The 22349-nt window shown below is 30.6% G+C and overlaps 1 protein-coding gene across 4 annotated transcripts in view; it reads left to right on the top strand.

Annotated features, from left to right (window-relative positions):
* LOC142334157 (transmembrane protein 107-like) overlaps positions 1-22349 on the top strand; it is a 373793-nt gene that overhangs the window by 277157 nt on the left and 74287 nt on the right. For 2 of the 4 annotated variants that reach the window (XM_075381947.1, XM_075381948.1), the window contains exon 1: positions 4737-4875. The exons of the other annotated variants lie outside the window; for them this stretch is intronic. The gene's annotated coding sequence lies outside the window, so the exon portion shown is untranslated. Of the gene's footprint in view, positions 1-4736; positions 4876-22349 lie in introns of those variants that run through there. 4 annotated transcript variants of the gene reach the window in all.

Raw genomic sequence — 22349 nt, 5'->3', positions numbered from 1 at the left:
TACAAGATTTGTATGATATATTTCACAAATACTTAAATATTTTTTTCCACTCGTTTATAATTTATAGGAAACTCCAAATCAGTCTCCTTTAATTTATCAAAAAATTTCTTTAATTAAATTAATTTTTAAATTCTTAAACTTACTTAAAATACCACTGAAAATTAAAAACTAATTTTTTATTCTAAAATTTTGACCATTAAAAGTTGAAAACAAAAGACTTATTATGCAAATTTAAAGAGCAATTAAAAAGTATTAAATTCAATATTTAGAGCAATTTTTTACATCAGTTTTCTTAAATTAATTTTATTTTTAGTTTTTTTTTTAATATAAGTTTACAAAAAAATAATATAATAATAATTACATATACGAGAGAAAAGTAAGAAAGCATCTTGATAAAAATAAGAAAAAACAATGCAGAGAGATGATATAAAAATAATTACTGCTAAGTTGCAGTAATCATTGTTGTAGTCATTTTAATAGCTGGAATGCAGCAATATCTTCTTTTTTTACTTCAAATTTTCCAAGAATTTTTCTAATTTTCAAAAAATATCGAAATGACATTTGGTATACATTATTTTCATGTCATAATAATTCTGTATTAAGTGATAATAAGAAAATAAATATTAAACTTTTATTCGCAGACAGTGTAATATTTATTTACAAAACCATTCTTTTACAACAGGACACCAATAGAAATGTTTTTATAAAATAAAAAAGATTCATTGAAATTCATCTTTTTAATGAAGAGTAACACTAAAAATTAAAAAAAAAAAATTAATTGTGAACCTCAGAGAGAAGGAGGTAGTATGTTAGAAATTTGTCCTTTAATAAACCAAAGTTTGTTTTAAAGTTGACAAAAACAAGTTTTTTTCTTATACACTTCTGAGGTATTGTATTTGGTATCATTGTTTAATTTTTTTTTTATTGAGATTTTAATGGAAATCTAAAAAAAATTTAGGTTTTTCAAAATCACACAAAAATAACTACAGAAATATGATTGTAATTTAAAAATTTGAACAATTCCAGTTACTATCAGAGGTTGCTAAGTTTATTTGATTCATTCAGTGATACAAAAGTAACAGGCACTATAAAAAGGTTAATGGAAAACCATTTTACTATTAGAAAAAAAAAACTTTTGAATTACTCAAGTGCTTATTTTTATTCATGTATGTTTTGAATGAAACTCTGCTGATTTCCGTATTGAGTTGTACATAGCCTTTAACTACAGCTCCTGGGTTTGAATCCTTGTAGGCATGGCATTTTTACAAAATTCCTTTCCATATTCCCATGTACAAGCTTCTCTGTGGTGAATTAATTCATCAAGCAAAAAAGAAAATAAATAAAATAAAAATTAAAAAATAAACTTAAATATTTACTAGAAAGCATTTTTGTTAAGAGATGCAGTTTTGAAATATATGTCCGAAAATTACGTTGAAGAATGTAATAAATTTGTTACTTTTAGTTGTTGGAGTATTAGTTAAATGGACTGTTACAAACTATCTGCATTATGAAATTTTTAACAACAGTTTTGAGGAAAAAATAATGATTAATGATTTGAAAAGAACTTTTTTATTAGTGTTATATAAAAAATCAAATCAAGAAAAAACAAGTTATAATGGTGATTTTATGATAGAAATATGAAGGTAACTAGGGAAGTTTTGCAATATGACTTTATGTTTTACAATTTTTAAGAATAATTTCCACCGCACATTGTACAATTTTCCATCCTTCAAAACCAGTCTTCAAAAAACTCTGTCATATTTTGTTAGATGTCTGAGTACACTCATTTTTCCAAGCTCTTAGGAGGTCATCGTCACTCATAAAATGATTATCCCTTTCAGTCTGTTCTCCTGGGGGAACAGCATGAAGTCACATGGAGCGAGGTCAGAACTGTAGGGAGGATGCTCTAACAATTTCATTCTAGTACTGGCCAATACTCAGAGCAAACTTTGGAGAGGGGCTCTGGAGCATTATCTTAGTGAAGAAGCCATGCATCCATCCTTGAGTTTGGGCACAGGATCTTACAAGTTTTGACAACTTCAGACAGGCATTGATCAGTATACCACTTCCTTGTAGCTGTCTTCTGAGTTTCCAACATAACTTGCTCTAAGACTGATCCTTTCGCACTAAAAATACCACTATTCTCTTCTTCACTGATCTGGATTTTTGAATAGCAATGGGGTCTCCTCATCTTCGAACACCTACACTTTGTTGTGAGCCTTGGTCAGGACATCACAATAGTAAAGTCAAGTTTTGTCACCTGTCACAATACTGTTCATGTAGGGAAATTTCTCATTTTTAGCACTTCATGACACCATGAAATATGACATGCCATTTGATCATTAGTCAAGTTAAGTGACATCCTAAGGGTTCAAAGCCTTTTAACTTGAAGGTAATTTCACAGAATATCACACGTTTATTCACAAAGGACATCTTTATTTGGTGGTAGGTCACATGCCAAGCTGTCTCAGGCATTTTTCATACTGCAATAATGTTTCCCTTGGTCACAGATGAAGATGGTTGACCTGACTTTGGAGCATCCTCAAGACCAAAATTTCCTCTTCCAGACTATCAGTACCACCTAAATATTGTTGTACGATGAACTACAACTATACTCTCCAAGTACATCTATGCTCAAAGCTTGTGTGTTATGAAGTGGATATTTTTAACACCTTCCTCATCAGGATTCAAAGCTGGGATCGTTCAGATTAAAAAATGAAATACTAACATTCAGTAGTAAATTGAGGTTAATGAGACACTTATTTATATCACTTATTACTACCTTACTGTTTCAATATGAATACATACTCCTACCACATTACTTCAGAATGATAACAAAATATAAAAGTACTTTTATGATATATTTAGTATTCAGTTAATTAGTTGGTTTACTTTAATCCAACACAAATTTAATGTTGGCCTCCATGGTACAAGTGATAGCGTCTCGGCCTTTCATCTGCAGGTTCCGGGTTCGAATCCTGGTCAGGCATGGCATTTTCACACACTACTTGTCACTCATCTCATCCTCTGAAGCAATACCTAACGATGGTTCCAGAGGTTAAAAAAAAACAAAAAATAAAAACTACAAATTTAACACACAAAAATATAAATTTCATTCATTGTACTTTTAAAGAAAATTGAAAAACTGGGAAAAAGTTTCATAACTTTCCTGACCAAGCCAGAACATCATTAACTGATAATCAAAATTAGGCTTATTATTTTCCCCCCTACTGAATTAAATTTTCCAAATACATAACCAAAGTGATGTAAATGTATGGATCTATCTAATTAGTAAAAGAATATGAAATGTGACTTTTATTTGTTGTAACAACAAAAAGAAAAAAATATTTTTTGACCCCCACCTTTGCAGGTGTTTTAATGGAGAATGTTTCACATAGGAAATAATAATATAATTAATTAAAAAGAAATGAAATCAGTTTGATTAAGTGTATTTTTATAATATGCAAACAAATGTGGAAATTTCTTTTACTTAATGTAATTTATAATTTGTTATTTTGTTTTTCCTTTTTGAAATAATAAAAAATTATTTTAAAATGTTAAATACACAAAAATTATATGAAAAAATCTCTCATCATATCAAAATTTCTCAGTAAGAAAAATATATAATTTTTTTAAAATTTTTTGTACATGTTTTCCCTATCCTTTTTTTTTTAATTTTTGAATGAAAATTCAGGGATAGACAGAAAGTAAAAAAAAATCACAAGAATGTACAAAAAAAAAATAATAAACTGCCAATAAATTTCAGTTGCCTGCAGGGATCCCTGCTGTGTAAGGGGATTAAAACATACTTTTGCTGACCCAGATTAAGTGCGGTCCTTTCTTTTCCGGATTACCTGCTTTCTGCATGTGAGAATAATATCAATCAGAAGTTAATGCCAATGTTTCAGGTGCATTTCATTGGCAAATATTTTGATAAATATAGCGGGGTGTGGAATTAACTAATAAATAAATAATGTAGACAATATGTTAAAGTATCCCTTATCGAACTTAGAAATTATTGGACCACAGTTGTTTTGCACTAATGTATACTGAAGTAATTATGGTTAAGTATTTTAATGAATGAAAAAAGTTTATTTATATTGTATTCAATGATAATATTCATTAAAATATTCTATAATTCATATTTAAGATATGTAGACAATATGTTAAAATAAACCCTTATCGAACTTAGATGATATTGGACCACAGTTGTTTTGCACTAATGTATTGTGGTTAAGTATTTTATTAAATGAAAAAGGTTTATTTATATTGTATTCAATGATAATTTTCATTAAAATATTTTATAATTCATATTTAAGAAATATTTTAATTATTTTATTTTTGAAGTTAAACTATTTTTAAGGGTATTTTGTTCCACATATTTAATTGATTATTACCGTAAAACTTTTTAAAATTTACACGTTTCTTTGGGTGGTATTGTGCTGTTACCTATTGACAGATTAATGAACTATTTATTACTAACGTAACATTCTACTTAGTTCAATAATCATATATTACTGTTTTGAAATATTTATCCAACATTATTGTTATTATTATGATGCAAATAAAAAAAAAAATTATTTCATTGTTTTAAAATGAATATGTCACCGTATTTTTTTTATTTATATATATAAGATTGCATTTTTTCATGAGTAAGCAATACGTAATATTAAGAGCTATCTGGTGCTGTCTATATTTGTTTACAGTCGATACTTTAGTTTCAAATAATCGATACATGTGTGGTGAGGCGCTGCCGTACATACACAACATGGGTTGTTAACCGATATTTTAACGTTGTGATTATTTTGAAATATATTTAAATACATCGAAAACATTCTGTTATTATTTTATATTTATAAAGTACACCATTTTTTGGTAACGTATACTCTCATATTTTATTTAATCGTTGTATTTGTTTTTCATATTTGAATTTGTGTTTATTGATGTTTATAGATATTCGTTAACTGGTGTGTTATTGTAATAAGGTATTAAATTTTGCTAGTATTTATTATATTTATTCAAAATATTCTGCGGTAGTTGCTGATATAAAAGAATGCAAGTTTATTTTCTATTAAATTATACACTATTAATTAAGTTTTCATTTAAAGTTTGTATAAAATAACATTTTAACACATAGGTCAGTCACCTTTTTTTATTAAGTAACAATATACCAAATATTGCTTGAATTGAATTTTAATTCATTTGATGCAGTATTTTCAAAATTTTACTTCAAAGTTATTTTAGTTATACTACTTTATTTTTTCTTCTTCATTAATTTGTTTGTTTATACTTTTATAAAATAGTAATTGCATATTTATAAATAATGTTTTTGTTTTAAAGCAAACAGAAGTCTTATAAAAACTACTTTTTTGTTTGTTTCTTATGTGCAATATTGTAATGCAAATATAAAAATATAGAGAAAAAATAAATTTTAAATGTTCTTCAGTTATCATTTTTTTATCTTGTTCAATTTTATTAACAGTTTTTTTTTTTGCTTTATGTGTAGTGTATTGCTTGGTTAGTTTTTGTATTTGTATGTGTGTTGGTTTTATTTATAATTATAGAAAGGTGTTAATAAATTTGAATTTTCTGTAATTAAGTGAATTATATTTATTTTTTCATATGAGTTTAATATGTATTGGATGTTATATACATTTTCACCAAACATACAAAACAAAAATTCCCTGTTATATGGTTTTAAAAAGTCCCACTTAATTAGAAAACTAATTAACCAATCGATAAACATTTAGCTGAAAATATACGCTTAATTTTTGTAAAAAAAGAATGAACTGAACAAAGCGTATTCGGTCCTACTAATGAACTGGAGAACAAACAGTAAAACTGAACTATCCAACTGATAAATATATTAATAAATAATAAAATAAATAATATATCCAGTTGATTATGTTACGCATGTAAATGATACTATTAATTATCAAAAATGTGAGTATGAATTAAGAGTGTAGAAGTCAAATTTCAATTTCATGTGCTACTGGATGTTTAATAAGAAATCATGATTGATTACTGAAAGAACCACTGATTCAAACACAATAAACATTCATGATAGTGTAAATCGTTTTTTGTATTTGTTTCCTGGATGCATAGCATATGTCATTAATTTATTATTTCATTTATTTGTTTTTTATTTGGTTTGAAGTATTACATACAGAAAGCTATACAGCACAATATTTCATAACAGTAATGGGTGTATAATTCAATTAGCATATGCAACTCTCTCCGGAGAAGGGAGCGCATTGCTTCCTCTAAATAACTAGGGCCTTGATAGGCATATTCCTGCTAGCCCAAAAGGTGTTAGCACTGAAAGGACTTCAGCAGATGGACTTGAAGGGGAATCACACTGGGAGTAAGAGGCTCTAAACTCAGTCTCCCATGGTCAGACCCAGTAATTCAATTTCACGCTAGTCCATACGGATAGGAACGCAAATCACCAAATCTGTCCATAAATAAAACTTATAACCGCCACTAAATAATTCCCAATAACCCGCCCGATATTAGAAAGATACAGCAGCAAGGGACATTGTCCAGGCTTTGTGATCTATAGGGAGAAATAATGAAACTCCTGCCATTCTTGCATTCTGTTCCCCTAATGGGTGTATTAATTTCTTGGTTACATTAACTGTCCTATGGGTTTTTTTGTGAATGTGATTTAAATAAAAGACCTGAGGCACAAGGTGTATTTATGTTTACTAGATACCCAGTCCCTATGGTAAATAGAGTAAAGATGTCGTATGTGGAACTAAATATCACTGAAATTAAAATAAGGTTGACATGCTGATATACAATTGTATATGTTGCTCAGTGAACAAGACAGTAGGAAATCGCTTCACTTCTCATTTTCTCTAGTAGGCATGGCATATTGTTATTCTTTGATATATCGATACCATTTTCATAAACAACTTATGATGTATATCACGTTGCCTTCAACTATTACACTTTTTATATAGTTTGTAGTATTTTTAGTTTATATTATTTGGAATCTTAATTTATATTTCATAAAAAATACAAACAGAGTAGTAGGAACTAGTTTTATTGTGATAAACTTAATTCATGATTGATGGAAAAAAGATTTTTTTTTTTTTAAATTATCTGTTTCAAGATCTACAGTTTGATTAGCCAAAACATGTTGTTGACCTGAATTAACAACCAGATTTCTTAATGGGTACAGTCTCTCCTAATCTTACTTGAAGGACAAAGGTGTACATTCTTCTAGTTGTAGAAGAATAGGAGTATGTTGTCACCATTTATCAATCAACCAATCAAATGTTTTCTATATATCTCACCATTAAATCAACTTGGGCAAAAACTATTAAGATGATTTTTTTTTTATATACCGTACATGAAAATTAAGTACCTTCTTATTATAGAAAGATTTTTTTCTTTCTGAAACTTTCAGCCTTGACACATGATGTTTATTACATTATATATTTGGCTATATTGTTGACTATATTTCATGAATAACAATGTACTGATTATTGAGATAGCATAATAACTGTTTTATTTCTTAGCTGTAAAAGTACCAGAAACAAAGAATCCCATTATACTTGCTGTATTATTCATTTACAATAAAATTAGTAAAATAATTTTTAGCACGCTGAAAGTTGATAGATTAATTTTTTGTACAAATAATTAGTAATACTAATTTAGTTATGAAAGTATATATATTATATGTTCTTTCTCCTTTATTTTTAACAAATTTTTTAATACAATTATAAAGAAAAATCAGGAGAAATTACTTCAAATAGAATAAATTGTCAGGAATTTGTTAGTTAATGCTTTCTCACCATCCACCTTAAAATTTGATCCTTTCTTCCTCATTGTTTATTCTGTAAGGATGTAGAACTGATTATGTGAAATTCTCTGTAATTTTAATATTATTTTGTTGACTACAATTATCCGAGTTGAGTTAATTTGAAAGTTTTGGTAGATAAGTAGATTTTCGATTATATTTTTTGATCGAAGATTTAAATTGAGCGGTAGCATTTCTCAGCCTTTCATCTATGGGTATTCAAATTCCGATCAGGGTTAGTAATTTTCATACGCTACAGAATTTCATTTCCACATATGAGCTTCAGAAGCTTGTTTTTTATATCGGCGATGTTGGTAGATATTAAAAAGGTACCTGGTAGTCAGTTTATTTATAAAATTATTTTCTATTATTCAAAATATTGTCATTATACTAATTAAAAAATATATGTATGAAACTTAGTTATTTGTTTATTATTTTTCTTTCTTAATTTTTTTATTGTCTATTGTAAAAATATCTTTTTATTTTCTTGTTAATATTTCTTGGTTTATTTATGATTTCTTAACCATTATTAATGTTTTTTTAGATGTTTTTTTTTTTTTAATTCTGAATAGTGTAATGGTGGGGGAAAGTTTTGAAATTGATTGGTGGTCTCGAAGGAATTTCATGTTGTAGATTTTAAGTTTATTGGTTTATTTAAACATAACGTTAATTAAATGACAAAGATTGATTTGAGTTTGTTAGAATGACGTGAATGTACAGAAGAAATTTAATGCTGGATACATAGCAAATTCATTTATGTGAATATATTGGTATATATTATATTTGTTGAAATGTGACACACAGGTTGTTTATGCAGATGCAATTGCCAGCTGGGATCTGCTCTCTATGGTACAGAGAAAATCTATTTTGATTCATTTATTAACCGATTTATTTTAAAGTAATGTATTTACAGAAAAGTTCCTTTGCTTTCCTTTTTTTTTAAATAATGTAGGAACGCAAATTATTTTACAGTAGTTATTAATAATAAGTATGTTTGTGTTCCATAATTTATAATTCTATTTCAGTTATATTATGGGCAATTCTACATTCATTATTTATCAATGAATAAATGAATGTGTGTGTGTGTGTGTGTGCATGCATGTGTGCGCGTGTGTGTTTCTGTCTGTTTATAATAAGGAATTGCCTATATATGGTAACTTAGTCATTTCATTTCAATATTAAAATTCCATTTCAGGTATTTTATTTTATATTAATGCTTCTATTTACAGTTGCATCAACAATTATAGTCATTAGCGACGAAAGTAACATTATCATGTAGTATTATATAAAACAAAAAAAATCATAAACAATAAAGAATAAACATAGACAAGTAACATCAATAAATTCAAAATAAAATACATAAATCACACAAAAATCACTAAATTGTATTCTTCATTCCACTGTCGGAGAGGAACCACAACAGATGTTTTACACTTTCGTTTTGGTTTAATAGAAATTTCATATCCAAACCCAGGTCTAAGTTTTGTCGGATGGTTCCAAAGGTTGGGCAATCAAAGAGCATATGGTGCATGGACCATTTCACCTTTCAAGCCTCACAGATCTTCTGAGGAGAGCCAAGTAGATGAGCATGGGTAAGTCTGGTGTGTTCAATCCTTAGCCGAGTTAAGATGACTTTGTCTCTTCTGTTGCTCGAGAAAGAGGTTTCTCGAGCACATTCTGCCAGATGTTATGTAATACCATGAGAGGACTCAGCAGCCAGAACTTATTCAACTAATCCCATTTACACAGACTGATCTCATGAAGTCTCTCTCACATGTCGATTGTACTTGGATGCCATTTATTGCAGCTCTCTTGGCAGCCTCATCGGCCTGTTCGTTTCTGAGGTTGCCAGAGTGGCCAGGAATCCATACCAGTACCACAGTCTTATTTATCCTTGAAAGGATATCTTGAATAATCTGGATGATGGATTCAGAACGTTTGCATCTCAAGCTCTCAAGTACACTCCTAGAGTCGGTAATTACCAGGAAGGTGTCATTGCTATGGGTTTCAATAACTTTCATTTTTGGTTTGTTGTACTTATTGCTAATTTAAAATTAATTATCTGTAGTATTATTTAATTAACCCACCGGGGTGGACAAGTGGTTAAACTCATCATCTCAAATCAGCTGATTTCAAAGTCGAGCATTCTAAGGTTAAAATCCTAGTAAAGGCAGTTAGTTACTTTTATATGGATTTGAATACTAGATCGCGGATACCGGTGTTCTTTGGTGGTTGGGTTTCAATTAACCGCACATTTCAGGAATGGTCGATCTGAGTGTACAAGACTACACTTCATTCATACATCACATCCTCTGACGTAATACCTTATGGTAGTTCCAGAGGATAAACAAAAAAAGAGAGTATTATTTAATTACTTCAATCAGGTGAAGAATGATGAATATTTGTACAGTAATACAGCATTTATAATAAAAATTGATTTTATTTATGTAATATTGAACAAGACTTCCTTGATAACGATTAATGAAAACCGATTTTTATTTCAATTCTGGCAGATAATCAGTTTGATTATGTCCTTAAGATTTTGTTTATTTATTATTTTTTTAAAATAAAAACATGGAAAATTTTAACAATAATAAAAATTATATGTGTGTGTGTGTGTATTATTTGTCTTCCTATTTATTCATATTTGTAACGGTTTACCTAAGCTGAAAAATGGTAGCGACTGCATCTTTTCATCCAAAGGTTCTAGGTTTAAATCATTGTTAAGGCATTTAATTTTTACTTTGTGAAAATTTTCATACGAGATTCTTCCAGTTATATGTTTGGTATAATATGCAATATAATTTATATATTGTCATGTCACAAGTTTTTTCTTTATATTATTTTTATTATTAGAATAATTTAATTTAATAGGGTTTCCTGTATTTTTAGTTAATAGAATTTTAGTTATTTCTTTTTATTTTATGACATTGACAGATGGGTAGATATAAACAATTATGACAAATATTTGTTTTATGACACCAAGTAATTTTAAACATCCATTAGTTAATTCAGACGACTGTTTTTAATTTATTTTATTGTATCCATTACATAATGTTACTTTATCTTTCAAATTTTTTGTTTTATTTTTTTTTTTCAGTGATCATGTTTTTATTATTTTAAGGAAATATTATTAAAATATGCCAAAACTATTCTGTTCGTTTTTAAGTCTGTTCAGCAATTAAATTTAGTTTGATCATTTAATGTGTAATCTAATTTTAATTTAAATTATTATTTGTGCTGGTATAGTGCAGGACGATATCGTTCATTTATCTGTGATGAAGGGTGGTATTTCAAGTCTGCGCTGGGCCAGTTAACTTTTCAATAACGTCTCTCGACCATCATTTTGTTATGATTAATAACAGATTCTGGTTTGATTGTTATGCCTAGATACAAATACACTCAGTTCATATGCGCGTAGTGGCATCTACAGGTCCTGTTACAAAAAAAATAACTAATATATGAACACATTGATATAATATCAATCAATCAGAGATTTGTTTACAATTGGTTGATCATAAAGATAGCTGAGAAAATTGATAAATGGGGTTATTTAATATTAATTGATTAAATAGGAACTTTTTCCTTTGGAAAAATACTGTACACATTTGTATATTAGACTTTTGTGAAAGGCTTCGTAGTTTAATTAATAACTGTTAAGTGACATTTGCATGTTCTCAGATGTACGTAACAAAACCCACCAGGTTGGTCTAGTGGTGTATGCGTCTTCCAAAATCAGCTGATTTGGAAGTTGAGAGTTCCAGCGTTCAAGTCCTAGTAAAGTCAGTTATTTTTACATGGATTTGAATACTAGATCGTGGATACTACCAGTTCTTTGGTGGTTGGGTTTCAATTAATCACACATCTCAGGAATGGTCGAACTGAGACTGTACAAGACTGCACCTCATTTACATTCATCATCCTCTTTCATCCTCTGAAGTATTATCTGAGAGGTAATTACTGGAGGCTAAACAGTATAAGAAAAAGATGTACATAACAAGTTGCTAATCATATGTCTAGAATTACTGTTCACGATAATATTTTATTGCCCATTAAATAAAATTTCAGGGTGTTTTATTAGTTAACAATTTCCTTGGAGATAATTTTGTTGCAAACAAAATCAAATTGCGCTGTTTTGTTTAAGGCGCCTTAATAAAATACAAAGCTTGTTTTCAGTGTTAAATATTTATTATACTTAAGTATATTCCTGTCTAAAGGATAATATCATTTCAAGATATAGAAATTGGTTTTCAGATCATTGTTTGGAATCCATAAGTATAAATCACAGAAATAAATACACCTAGAAAATTAAACTTATCCGTATGTTTATCCGAGTTAACTTATCCATATGTTTATATTTATAAATGTAGTTGTGATAATCAGACAACAACAATTTTTATATAACTCAATACAATTCTTTGAATTAAACAAAGGGTCTTTTATACTACCGTTAACATTTTTAATAAATTCTTGAACCATTTAAAAAAATCTTCTCACCAATTTATTTAAAATTAAAAATTCCCTTTTATAGAAAACATACTACTCTGTCGTTGAATTTTTGAATAATTATAATTAAAACAAATTAAGAAATTAAAAAAAAAAATAAAACTAAATTTTCTGTATTCTGTTCAACATGGAAATAAATATGTGCTCAAATAATATGTCAATTGTATTAATCAGTTTTTTTAATTTAATACTGTCCTAAGGAAATTTAAAATTGCATCTTTTTGTCAGAATTAAATTTACAGCTTGGCACATCATCTTACTTGAATGGCATCAATTAGCATAACATTTAATATATTAAACAATATGGTTGTATGCATTTTTAAATTTTGTTAACTGATAAATTCTTCTTTTTTTTTTGTTTTTTTTCTGTCTTCAGTCATTTGACTGGTTTGATGCAGCTCTCCAAGATTCCCTATCTAGTGCTAGTCGTTTCATTTCAGTATACCCCCTACATCCTACATCCCTAAGAATTTGTTTTACATATTCCAAATGTGGCCTGCCTACACAATTTTTCCCTTCTACCTGTCCTTCCAATATTAAAGCGACTATTCCAGGATGCCTTAGTATGTGGCCTATAAGTCAAATGCTTCTTTCTTCATCTATTTGCCGCAATACCTCTTCATTTGTCACTTTATCCACCCATCTGATTTTTAACATTCTCCTATAGCACCACATTTCAAAAGCTTCTAATCTTTTCTTCTCAGATACTCCGATCGTCCAAGTTTCACTTCCATATAAAGCGACACTCCAAACATACACTTTCAAAAATCTTTTCCTGACATTTAAATTAATTTTTGATGCTTGTTTTTTTAATTCATCTAATATCTTGGGTCAGGGGATGAATCATAGATTGGAAGTCTATGATTCACCCTCTGCCATCACCTCTAAATCCTTACTTATAATAATATTTATAAGTTTATTTAGTCATCTTTTCCACGGTCTTTCTGTTTGTCACTTCCCATTTATATCTCATTTCAAAATGTTCAGTGCTGTTTTTCTTCCTTTTTCTAAATTTGTTCAAATAATCTAAGTTTTAAGCCACAGACCGAGGTTTTGGCTCTCTTGAAGGTTAAAATATTAAAATTATTCATTATTTTTTCACCTCTAAGGAGAATGAAGTTGTAAATTAAAGATATTCATTAAAGAAAAAAAACAGTCATTTACTTCATTATTATATTTCTGCCCCTACAGGAATAAAAATAAGTTAACAAATTTTTCACCGTCATAGGTGCGTGTACTTTACTTACCATAGTTACTATTATTCTGTCTTTTGTAATTTAGTTTCTTTTTCAGATTTTTATAAAGTCTGAGTACTTTAATTGTTGTTTATCAGTTTATTATCATGATCATGAAATTGTGAGAATAATTTAAACCACTGTCCGTTGGTCCTTGGAGCGAACAGTGCAAGGGTCCAGGGGGCTGAGCTCTCTGGGTAGACGGGAATGGTGACTGAAGTGAGCTCTGCGACCCTGGGATAGGCCCCGTGGCCCTAGCTGGCTCCAAGCAGCCTCTGAGTTGGCTTCGAGGTTTGCCTGGGCCCTGAGGGTCCAGGTTCTGGCTAGACTGACCAACTAATAAATTATAAAAAAGCCTAGAAGTTATAAAAGATAACTTACACAGCGTTGTCACGGATGAGATTTGAATATTGGGTTCTAAATTAGCTGGTCTCAGGTTTGATTCTCAGTGTGTTTGACACAGTTTTACTGTTAGTATAAAGTACACGTAGTATCATGTCTAAAATTTTAATAATAAAATTTCAGTTTCTGTAAATAAAATATGTCCTTAATCAGGATTATTACATTTGAAGGTGTATATGATATAATATTATTATATGGCTTTATGTAATTGAAGTTTAACACATTAAAGACCAATAGTCATTTGTAATGTATACACAATATATATTTATCTTTATCAATGGAGAATCCAATATTGGGCTAACAAATTGAGTACGTGTCTTGAATATCAAGTAACGTCTACGAGGTAGGAATGCTAATATACTGAGCTTTACACTGAACTTTGGATGGACTAGTTTTTGTTTGTACGCCTTCATATCATAATGAATTTATACATTACGACAGTTAGAATACATTACTTTTAGTTGTTTTTGTCTTCTCTATTTTATCTTTAATGCTAATATTTTTATTCAAATATATTTGTTTCATTGATGTCTTCTGTGTGAGAATAGTAGTGTCTCGCCGTTTCATTTCGAAGTTCCTTGGTTTGAATTCCGGTCCAGTGTAGCATTTCTTTTCATACGATAGGAAATTTTGAATTTCATATTCCCATTCATGAAGTTCAGGCTTAGGCGGTGAATCATTAAAAAATACACGAGTTAATTTCTTACTGCAAAATTTGTCTCCTCCTAAAGCTTTTTTGTTCTGTTATTCTTTTTGTTAAATAAATCAATTTAAGATTCTTGTTCTGATCTCATAATTTAAAAATTTTATCATCCTTGCGATCTCTTCCTTGGTCTACCCATATTTTATGTTCAGATATATCTATACTGTAGACATGATTTTTTCTTGTTTTATTATTCGTGATATTAATCCTAAAATCCTTCTAAATCCTTATTTCTTTGCCAATCTTCTTTTGTTCATTTAACAGGTGAATTTAGAATCTTCATTTCAGATGTTTATATTCTGTTATAATATTTAAACGGTTGGTACAATAATGAAATAAAAATTTCATTGTTTTTTATCTTACGTTTCTTTATAAATATCATTTAATTGTTTTTAGATTTTCTTGAAATTTATTCATTTTAATATTTACATTAATATATATGTATAATATCACACAAAAAATTTCTTACATTGAAAATATGACTTCTACTTAAAAATTTAATGATTATAGTTTTAGTCCTGTTCAGCCCTTTGCCTATGCAATACCATCCATTATAATAGACAGTTTCATGTATTTCCTTTATGGGACTCCTTGTGCAGAAAGACTCATCGTGAAGAAGTGGTCCTCTGTCGATTGCGATTAGGACATAACCAGAATCACAGATGAAACCTGATGTCAGCGGGATATGCACTACTATGTGTATGATGCAACTGCCACATGACTGTGTGCCATATATTTGTGGATTGCATATGTTATGCGGCGTAAATTTATATTACATGAAACGTTCGCCAAATTCTGGACAAAAATAAGGTATTTTTACGAAGTGTTAATATTTTACACAAAATTTTAAATGGTGGTATATATTTTTTATCCTAGTGTTGAAGAATTATTTTAACGTAATTAAAGACAGAGTTCTGGCTAGGCTGGGGGGAATCTTAGTTCCTGCTGAGGTGGTTTGAAGTGATGGCACCCCCTGGAGCTGTGCAAATGCTTTGTGATGTGTAAAAGCTTAGGGGGAGTGATAAACAAAGGGAAAAATAAAATTTTTTTTTATTCTGTATTCGAGAAGGGATATTTTACACCCCCTTTTGAACTTCGTTAATATTATTGATGTTTATTTAAATTTTATATATATATATATATATATATATGACTCTACCCGCCACGCTTCGCTGTGGCACATTGTGGTTGCATTGATGAGAAATGAGAAACAAAACAAAGCATACGTTTCATAGAAGTTTAATTTTGCAATACTTGTGGATATACAATATTTTTTGTTTTTCCACTGTCTGCGTAGATATAAAGGCTATCTGGTTTGCCGACTCGAGAACACGCACATACAGTTGCCCATGTGAGAAGCAATCCGCATCTAAATCTAAACTACACAATTCTGAAGATTGACCTTGAGCTTTATCGATTGTGATTGCAAATGCCAATCGAATTGGGAATTGCAATCTTTTAAATTAAAATGGTGTATCGGTCGGGATTATGGGTATTCGAGGAATGAGGACATCTTCACCTTTGAAAGGCCCCGTTAAAATCGTTGCTTCCACAACGTTATTCATCAATTTCTTAACTGCAAGTCGCGTGCCGTTGCAGAGTTTTGGCCGATTAATATTCCGCAACAGGATAATTGTCATTTTTTTATCGAACCGTCGCTAGAATCAATCTAATGAGGAATGTTTTCCCAGTTCCTCCTGGCGCATCCAAGAAGAAGGTCCCCCCAACTCCGTCATTTATCATTTGCATTATGCGATCGTAAATGCCTTTCTGTTCACGCGTTAATTTGGGAATGTTTGATCGGATATATGACTGAAGATCACCGATGTTGTAACTCTGTTCACGGTGTAAATCCACATAAAATGAAGCAATCACAGCTCGGGTGGGTGCTGGCATTCCCGATCGACTAAGAGCTTTATTTGCAATAGCCAAGCACTTGTTTTCGATATTTATCAATGCTTCGTTGTAAATGCCTTCTGTAAATTCCACGGTCATATTGGTATTTTCGAGGCGTACTCTATGCAAAATATCCTCAGCCATATGCGATCGATATCTTTCCCGTAACTCTGTGGGAGATGAAGGGAAGCAAGCGGTCAATATAATTGCGAATAATGCGCGAATTTGGTTTGGATGTGCAGTGTTGCACACGTCATTAATACATATATCTCACTGTTAGTAGTTTTCTAATAAATTCAGACTTGTGAAAGGTGAAAGGCGCAGCTCAATCACGACACGATCACACAAAAGTACCTCGATTAAAGTGAATATTTAATTCAGATGTATAATAATCTGAATCAGATGCAAGTGGATACGTTTTTTTTGTTTGTTAATAAACAATGTAATTGGGAACAGGTATTGTTTCACATGTGACTGCGGTTGTCGTTAGCTATTATGGCGAGTGTTCCCCTCGCTTCTGGCAGATGGCGGGGTCACTGGTACACAGCTGACCGTTAAAAAAACTGTTTTCTCGTGGTCGCGGGTATGTGACATGCGAAAAATAGATAAAAACAATCTTTGATGAGGGTTATATATCGTGCTAAAATTTGAGCTCAATCGGTGCAGAACATTTTGAGTTTTTGAAGCGTACATAAACGAACTTAACATTTTTATATATAAAGATTTGTGGGCTGCGAAAAAAAGCCCTTAAGTCGTGCGAAAAACACATAATTTTAAATGCTTACAAAAGCAGAGTAATGCTTACAGATTACAGAATAATTCAACGGCGTTGATCTCAGATGTTAATAAACTGCTAACGTAAGTAGAAGTTGTGCTGCTTCAGTATACAACGTGATTCTCGAGTATGAATCTACTAATGAATTTCGGTCTCCAAAGAAAACAAAACCCCACAGGTCAATTGAGAAAAAGGAGAGATTTTGATAAAAATGCGATTCGTAAAAAAATTACACGAATTTGAATTATTTAGAAATAGTTTAGCGGTGTTTATGTCCTTTGGAGGAGAATTCGGATATTGTCTTCGACAACGCTTCTTATCATTAAATGAAAAGAATTCCAGCAGTGTTATAGAAAAACAATGGTATCAAAATGCGGTTTAGTTCAAAAGGAATAATTTTTGAAGAGGTTTAAGTTAATGTTTAATCATTGCAAAGGGTTTCGCGTATTAAAAGTAATTGTAATCCGTATAAAATTGGTTTGACACACAACGCCATATTGGTAAGTCGTGTTTTTATTCGGCTCCCAACGAATATGTTTGCCGACCTCCGTGGCGCAAGTGGTAACGTCTCGGACTTTCATCCAGTGGTTTCGAGTTGGATTCCCGGTCAGGCATGGCATTTTAATACGCTATAAATCATTCATATCATCATCTGAAGCAATGCGTAACTGTGGTTTCGGAGGTTAGAAAAAACAAAAAAAAAAAAAACGAATACCACGAAACCACTTAGTTGTGTGGTTTCAGTGTTACTATTTGTGAATTTTGTTCTTTGCTTTTACATAGCAAAGAACGCTGAACGACCAAAAAACGTTTGTTTGGTCATATATATGTAAAAAAATCACCTAACAAAGGATTTTTTGATCATTATGGATGGGATATTATTTTCTGTGTATTTGGTTATTTCGACTTTTTTTGTTTGCATAGTCTTAAGTCTATCTGGGCTGTAAGAAATTTGGGTGTTTTAATTTATTTACTGTAAGTCATCCTTCTTGGTAGCTTTTCTTTTTGTTTTGGTGTTTTTTTGTTTTTTTTTTTAATAAAATACAGATGTTTAAGCTGTTAAATATAATTCAAAGAAATTTGTTACTTAATCAGTTGTGATTTTGTTTACATTGGCAACAGCCGTACGGGCTCTTTGTGATTGGTCGTTGTGTTTGACAGCGGCCATCTTGAATTGATCTGATTGGTTTTCCTTTGTTTACATTTCCATCTGATTTATTAGCCTCTTATTTATTAAAAAACTGTACAAATTAAAAATAGATAGATAGATTTATTAAAAATAGATGAAAACAATCTTTGATGCGGGTTATATATCGTGCTAAAATTTGAGCTCAATCGGTGCAGAACATTTTGATTTTTTGAAGCCGTACACAAACGAAATTAACATTTTTATATATATAGATGTATATATATATTTTTTTACTTTTTTTTATTTTATATACATTTTATCTTATTAAGTTTCCCACTGTGATATTAGTTATACATTCTTTAGTGATAGTAGTTTTAAGTTTTTTTAGTGATATTTGTGTTATTAGTGTAAGTCTTAGCTGTTTAATATTTTAGTTTTTAACCTAGGTTTAGTTTTGTATGTTAATTTTTTAGGCGTCCGGTTATCCGAGTTGGAGCCCTTTACGTCTCTCTTGGACTTTATTAGATTCCGTTTATTTGAAGTTGAATTTTACGTTTTTAGTTTTACGCTTATTTTTAATTTTAGTTTTACGGCTGTGATGTTAGTTTTAAGTGTTTTTAAAAATAAATGTTAGCTTTGATATTACGAGGGATATCTCTAGAGTTAAGACCGCTGGGAAATTTCTCTCCTTAAGGTTGGCAAAACTGTGTCGTTCATGGCCACGATTGTAATGTACACACTGCATTGTTGTTTGTAAGTTGTCGCGTTGTAGTATCTTTGAATACGTGTGAGTTATTACGTTATAAAATGAATAGGAAAATCGATGTTGCCGTCGATTGAGAAATACGTGGGAGTCGTACGTTTTTTAAATCATCAAAACGTTAAGCCGGCTGAAATTCATAGGCAGTTGGTTTCTGTGTACGTTGATAATGTAAAATGAAAGAAATGCCCGAAAGTGGTGTAATAGGTATAACAGAATTAATGTGTACGATGAAAAAACTTCGGGGAGGCCCTCGATAATCACCGAGGACTTATTGAAACGCGTCGATGATGAAATCAGAAAAGATCGTCGCTCAACGATTTCCGACCTGGCCCTTCTTTTTCCTGATGTTTCAAGAGTTCTTATAGGTCGCATTGTTCATTACCATTTAGGATTCAGAAAGGTTTATGCACTTCGGGTGCCGCACGTCTTAAAGAAACGTCACAAAAAAAGCCGAGGGATCTGCTTTGGAATTTTCGATGCTCTACACAAAAAAATGTGATGAGTTGCTTAATTCGATTGTTACCGGCGATGAAACATGGATTTCGTATTCCACGTCAGAGAGAAAACGGCAGTCAAGTGAATGGCATCATCCTCAAACACCAACCAATCCAACAAAAGTCAAGCCACAGCCATTTGGACGCAAAGATAGGGAATCTTGGAGAGCTGCATCAAACAAGTCAAATGACTGAAGACAAAAAAAAAATATCGGTGTATCACAAAGTTCTCCCGGGAGATTCATATCCTATTCTACTCGTAAAAATAATGGAAAAAGTTCATAATAAACTTATGTCCTAAAATCCTTCGTTTATAAGTTACGGCTAGTAAAAGATTTCGCTTGGATTTCAGCTACACCGGTGAGATGAGGTCGTAGTGAAATTTTTATGATGTTAAATAAGGGACAGAATTAGTGATTTCTTATGGTATTTGACCTGCAAAATCGAATAAAATAAGTCCCAGAACCGTATCTCCAGTAGTTTTTTTTTTAAATCTCAGGTGAAAATCAATAAATTGGGGTTTAACGTACAAAAACCTTGTTAAATGGGTAATTTGAACAATAACTTTAATGGGTAATTTGAACCTTCGAATTTCCGACGACTTCAAAATCAGCTGATTTGCGATGACGAGTTAACCACTAGACCAACCCGGTGGGTTGTTGATATTAACTGTCCGCTTAAATGCCGAGGTCTACTTACACTTTCTTTAAGACGTATTGCCGCAGCTGCTTGAAGATATTCCTCTAGCGCTGTGACGTAAAGTATATGTCCTGCATGATGATGCGTCTCCCTACTTCTTTTGTGCCGTTTTCACTCACTTACATCATAATTTTCCTGGAAAATGGATCGGTCGTGGAGTTCCACATTCCTGGCCACCAAGATTGCCTTATCTTAACACCTTTACATTTTTGCGTCTGAGGATGGATGAAAAATATTGTATACAGAAGAAAAATACATTCTCGTTAGGGATTAATTTTTCGCATTATGGATGCGACTAAGAAAGTTAAGGGTAGCGTGAAGAAGTATAAAGAACAAAAAAATCAGTACACAAGCAGGTCAAGAAATGTGTTGAAAATGCCAGGCTCATTTTTGAATGAGTCCACCATTATGAGGATGGAAGTGAAAAATATAATGTATACTAAATTTCATTCATAAATTGTTAGAGTAGTTTTATTTGTGAACAGGAAAGGTATTTGCAGTAAAAGAACTTTATACTTGTCTTATCTGTTATACTATTCTTATTAATAAAAGACTAGTTGATAAAAGTGTTAAGATTAGCGGTCATGCTAATGTCTTTTGTCAATGGAACTGAATTCTGGTTTTCAGTATTTAACTACTTGTGAATAAATCCTGACGATTACTTAAAATTTTATTTCGTATGTAATCACTTTCTGTTATTATTATTGTTGTTATTACTATGATTATTATTGACATTTATTATTATTACTGTTTGATGTTATCATTACTATTCTGATTATTATTGTGAGTTGTTTGTTATTGTCGTTTATTATTATTACTGTTGTCATTATTGATTTGTCTTGTTTTATATTTGTTCTTAAACTAATGCATTGTAATTATATAAACATTTTCAATTTTCGATCTCTCAATATTCTGATCGTGCCGCGAACACGCGACAATACCATTTAAAATGTTTGACTTCCGTTCCCTTCGCTCTAGACGTGGGGTGTGGTGATTTCAAACCTAAAAATATGACTTGGACACCACATGATTTGCTTATACGCTTATTAAATGACATGTACACATTATTTTACAATTAAAAGTGCATAAAATTTTATTTCATTAATAAATAATTTCTGATATTTTTTCTTTTTTTTATTGTTGTTATTGAATTATTATTTATTGTAAAAGTTTTTTACAATCAGAGGTTAATAATTTATTAATAAATCAATATATTTAAATTTAAAAAAAAAGAAGGAATGAAGTCGAATTCGAACCGATTTGCCTTCCCCTTGTAAGATCAAAATATTTCATTAATTAAAATTTTATTTGACTATAACTCTGGAACCAATGAAAATGAGTACCAGTTATGATATATCGTTGAAAATCTCTCGATGAGAGCTTATTACTACAATTAAGAAAATGTCCAAAATCCAATTTTTTTTTTCTGATTTTGGGATATTTTGGTCAAGTGGATTGCAATCAAAAGGGGAGATGCATAACTAGATGTTACAACAGTCATAAATCCAAAATTTCAGCATCCTACGAATAATCGTTTTTGAGTTATGCGAGATACATACGTACATACGTCACGCCGAAACTAGTCAAAATGGATATTTCCGTTGAGATCTGAAAACCGAAATTATTCGCGATCACAATATTTCCTTTATTTCATACATGAAAGTAAAAATATATTGTTTTGAGGTACCAACATTTGTTAATTTCCTTTTTCTATGTTTCACTGTTAAAAAATGTTTTTTACGGGTTCACATACTTTTTAACAGTGTGTGTGTGTGTGTGCGCGCGCGCGTGTATTCATTCTTCATTTGTAATTTTTTTTGTGAGATGACTGACATTTTGCCGTATGAGAATGTAAATCGGTAGCGTATGAAAAATACCGTGCCTAATCGGGATTCGAACCTAGGACCACCGGATGAAAGTCTGAGACTCCGCCACAGAGA

The sequence above is a fragment of the Lycorma delicatula genome, chromosome 13, assembly GCF_047948215.1.
Source record: "Lycorma delicatula isolate Av1 chromosome 13, ASM4794821v1, whole genome shotgun sequence".
Lineage (NCBI taxonomy): Eukaryota > Metazoa > Arthropoda > Insecta > Hemiptera > Fulgoridae > Lycorma > Lycorma delicatula.
This window is presented reverse-complemented; position numbering and strand designations above follow the sequence as displayed.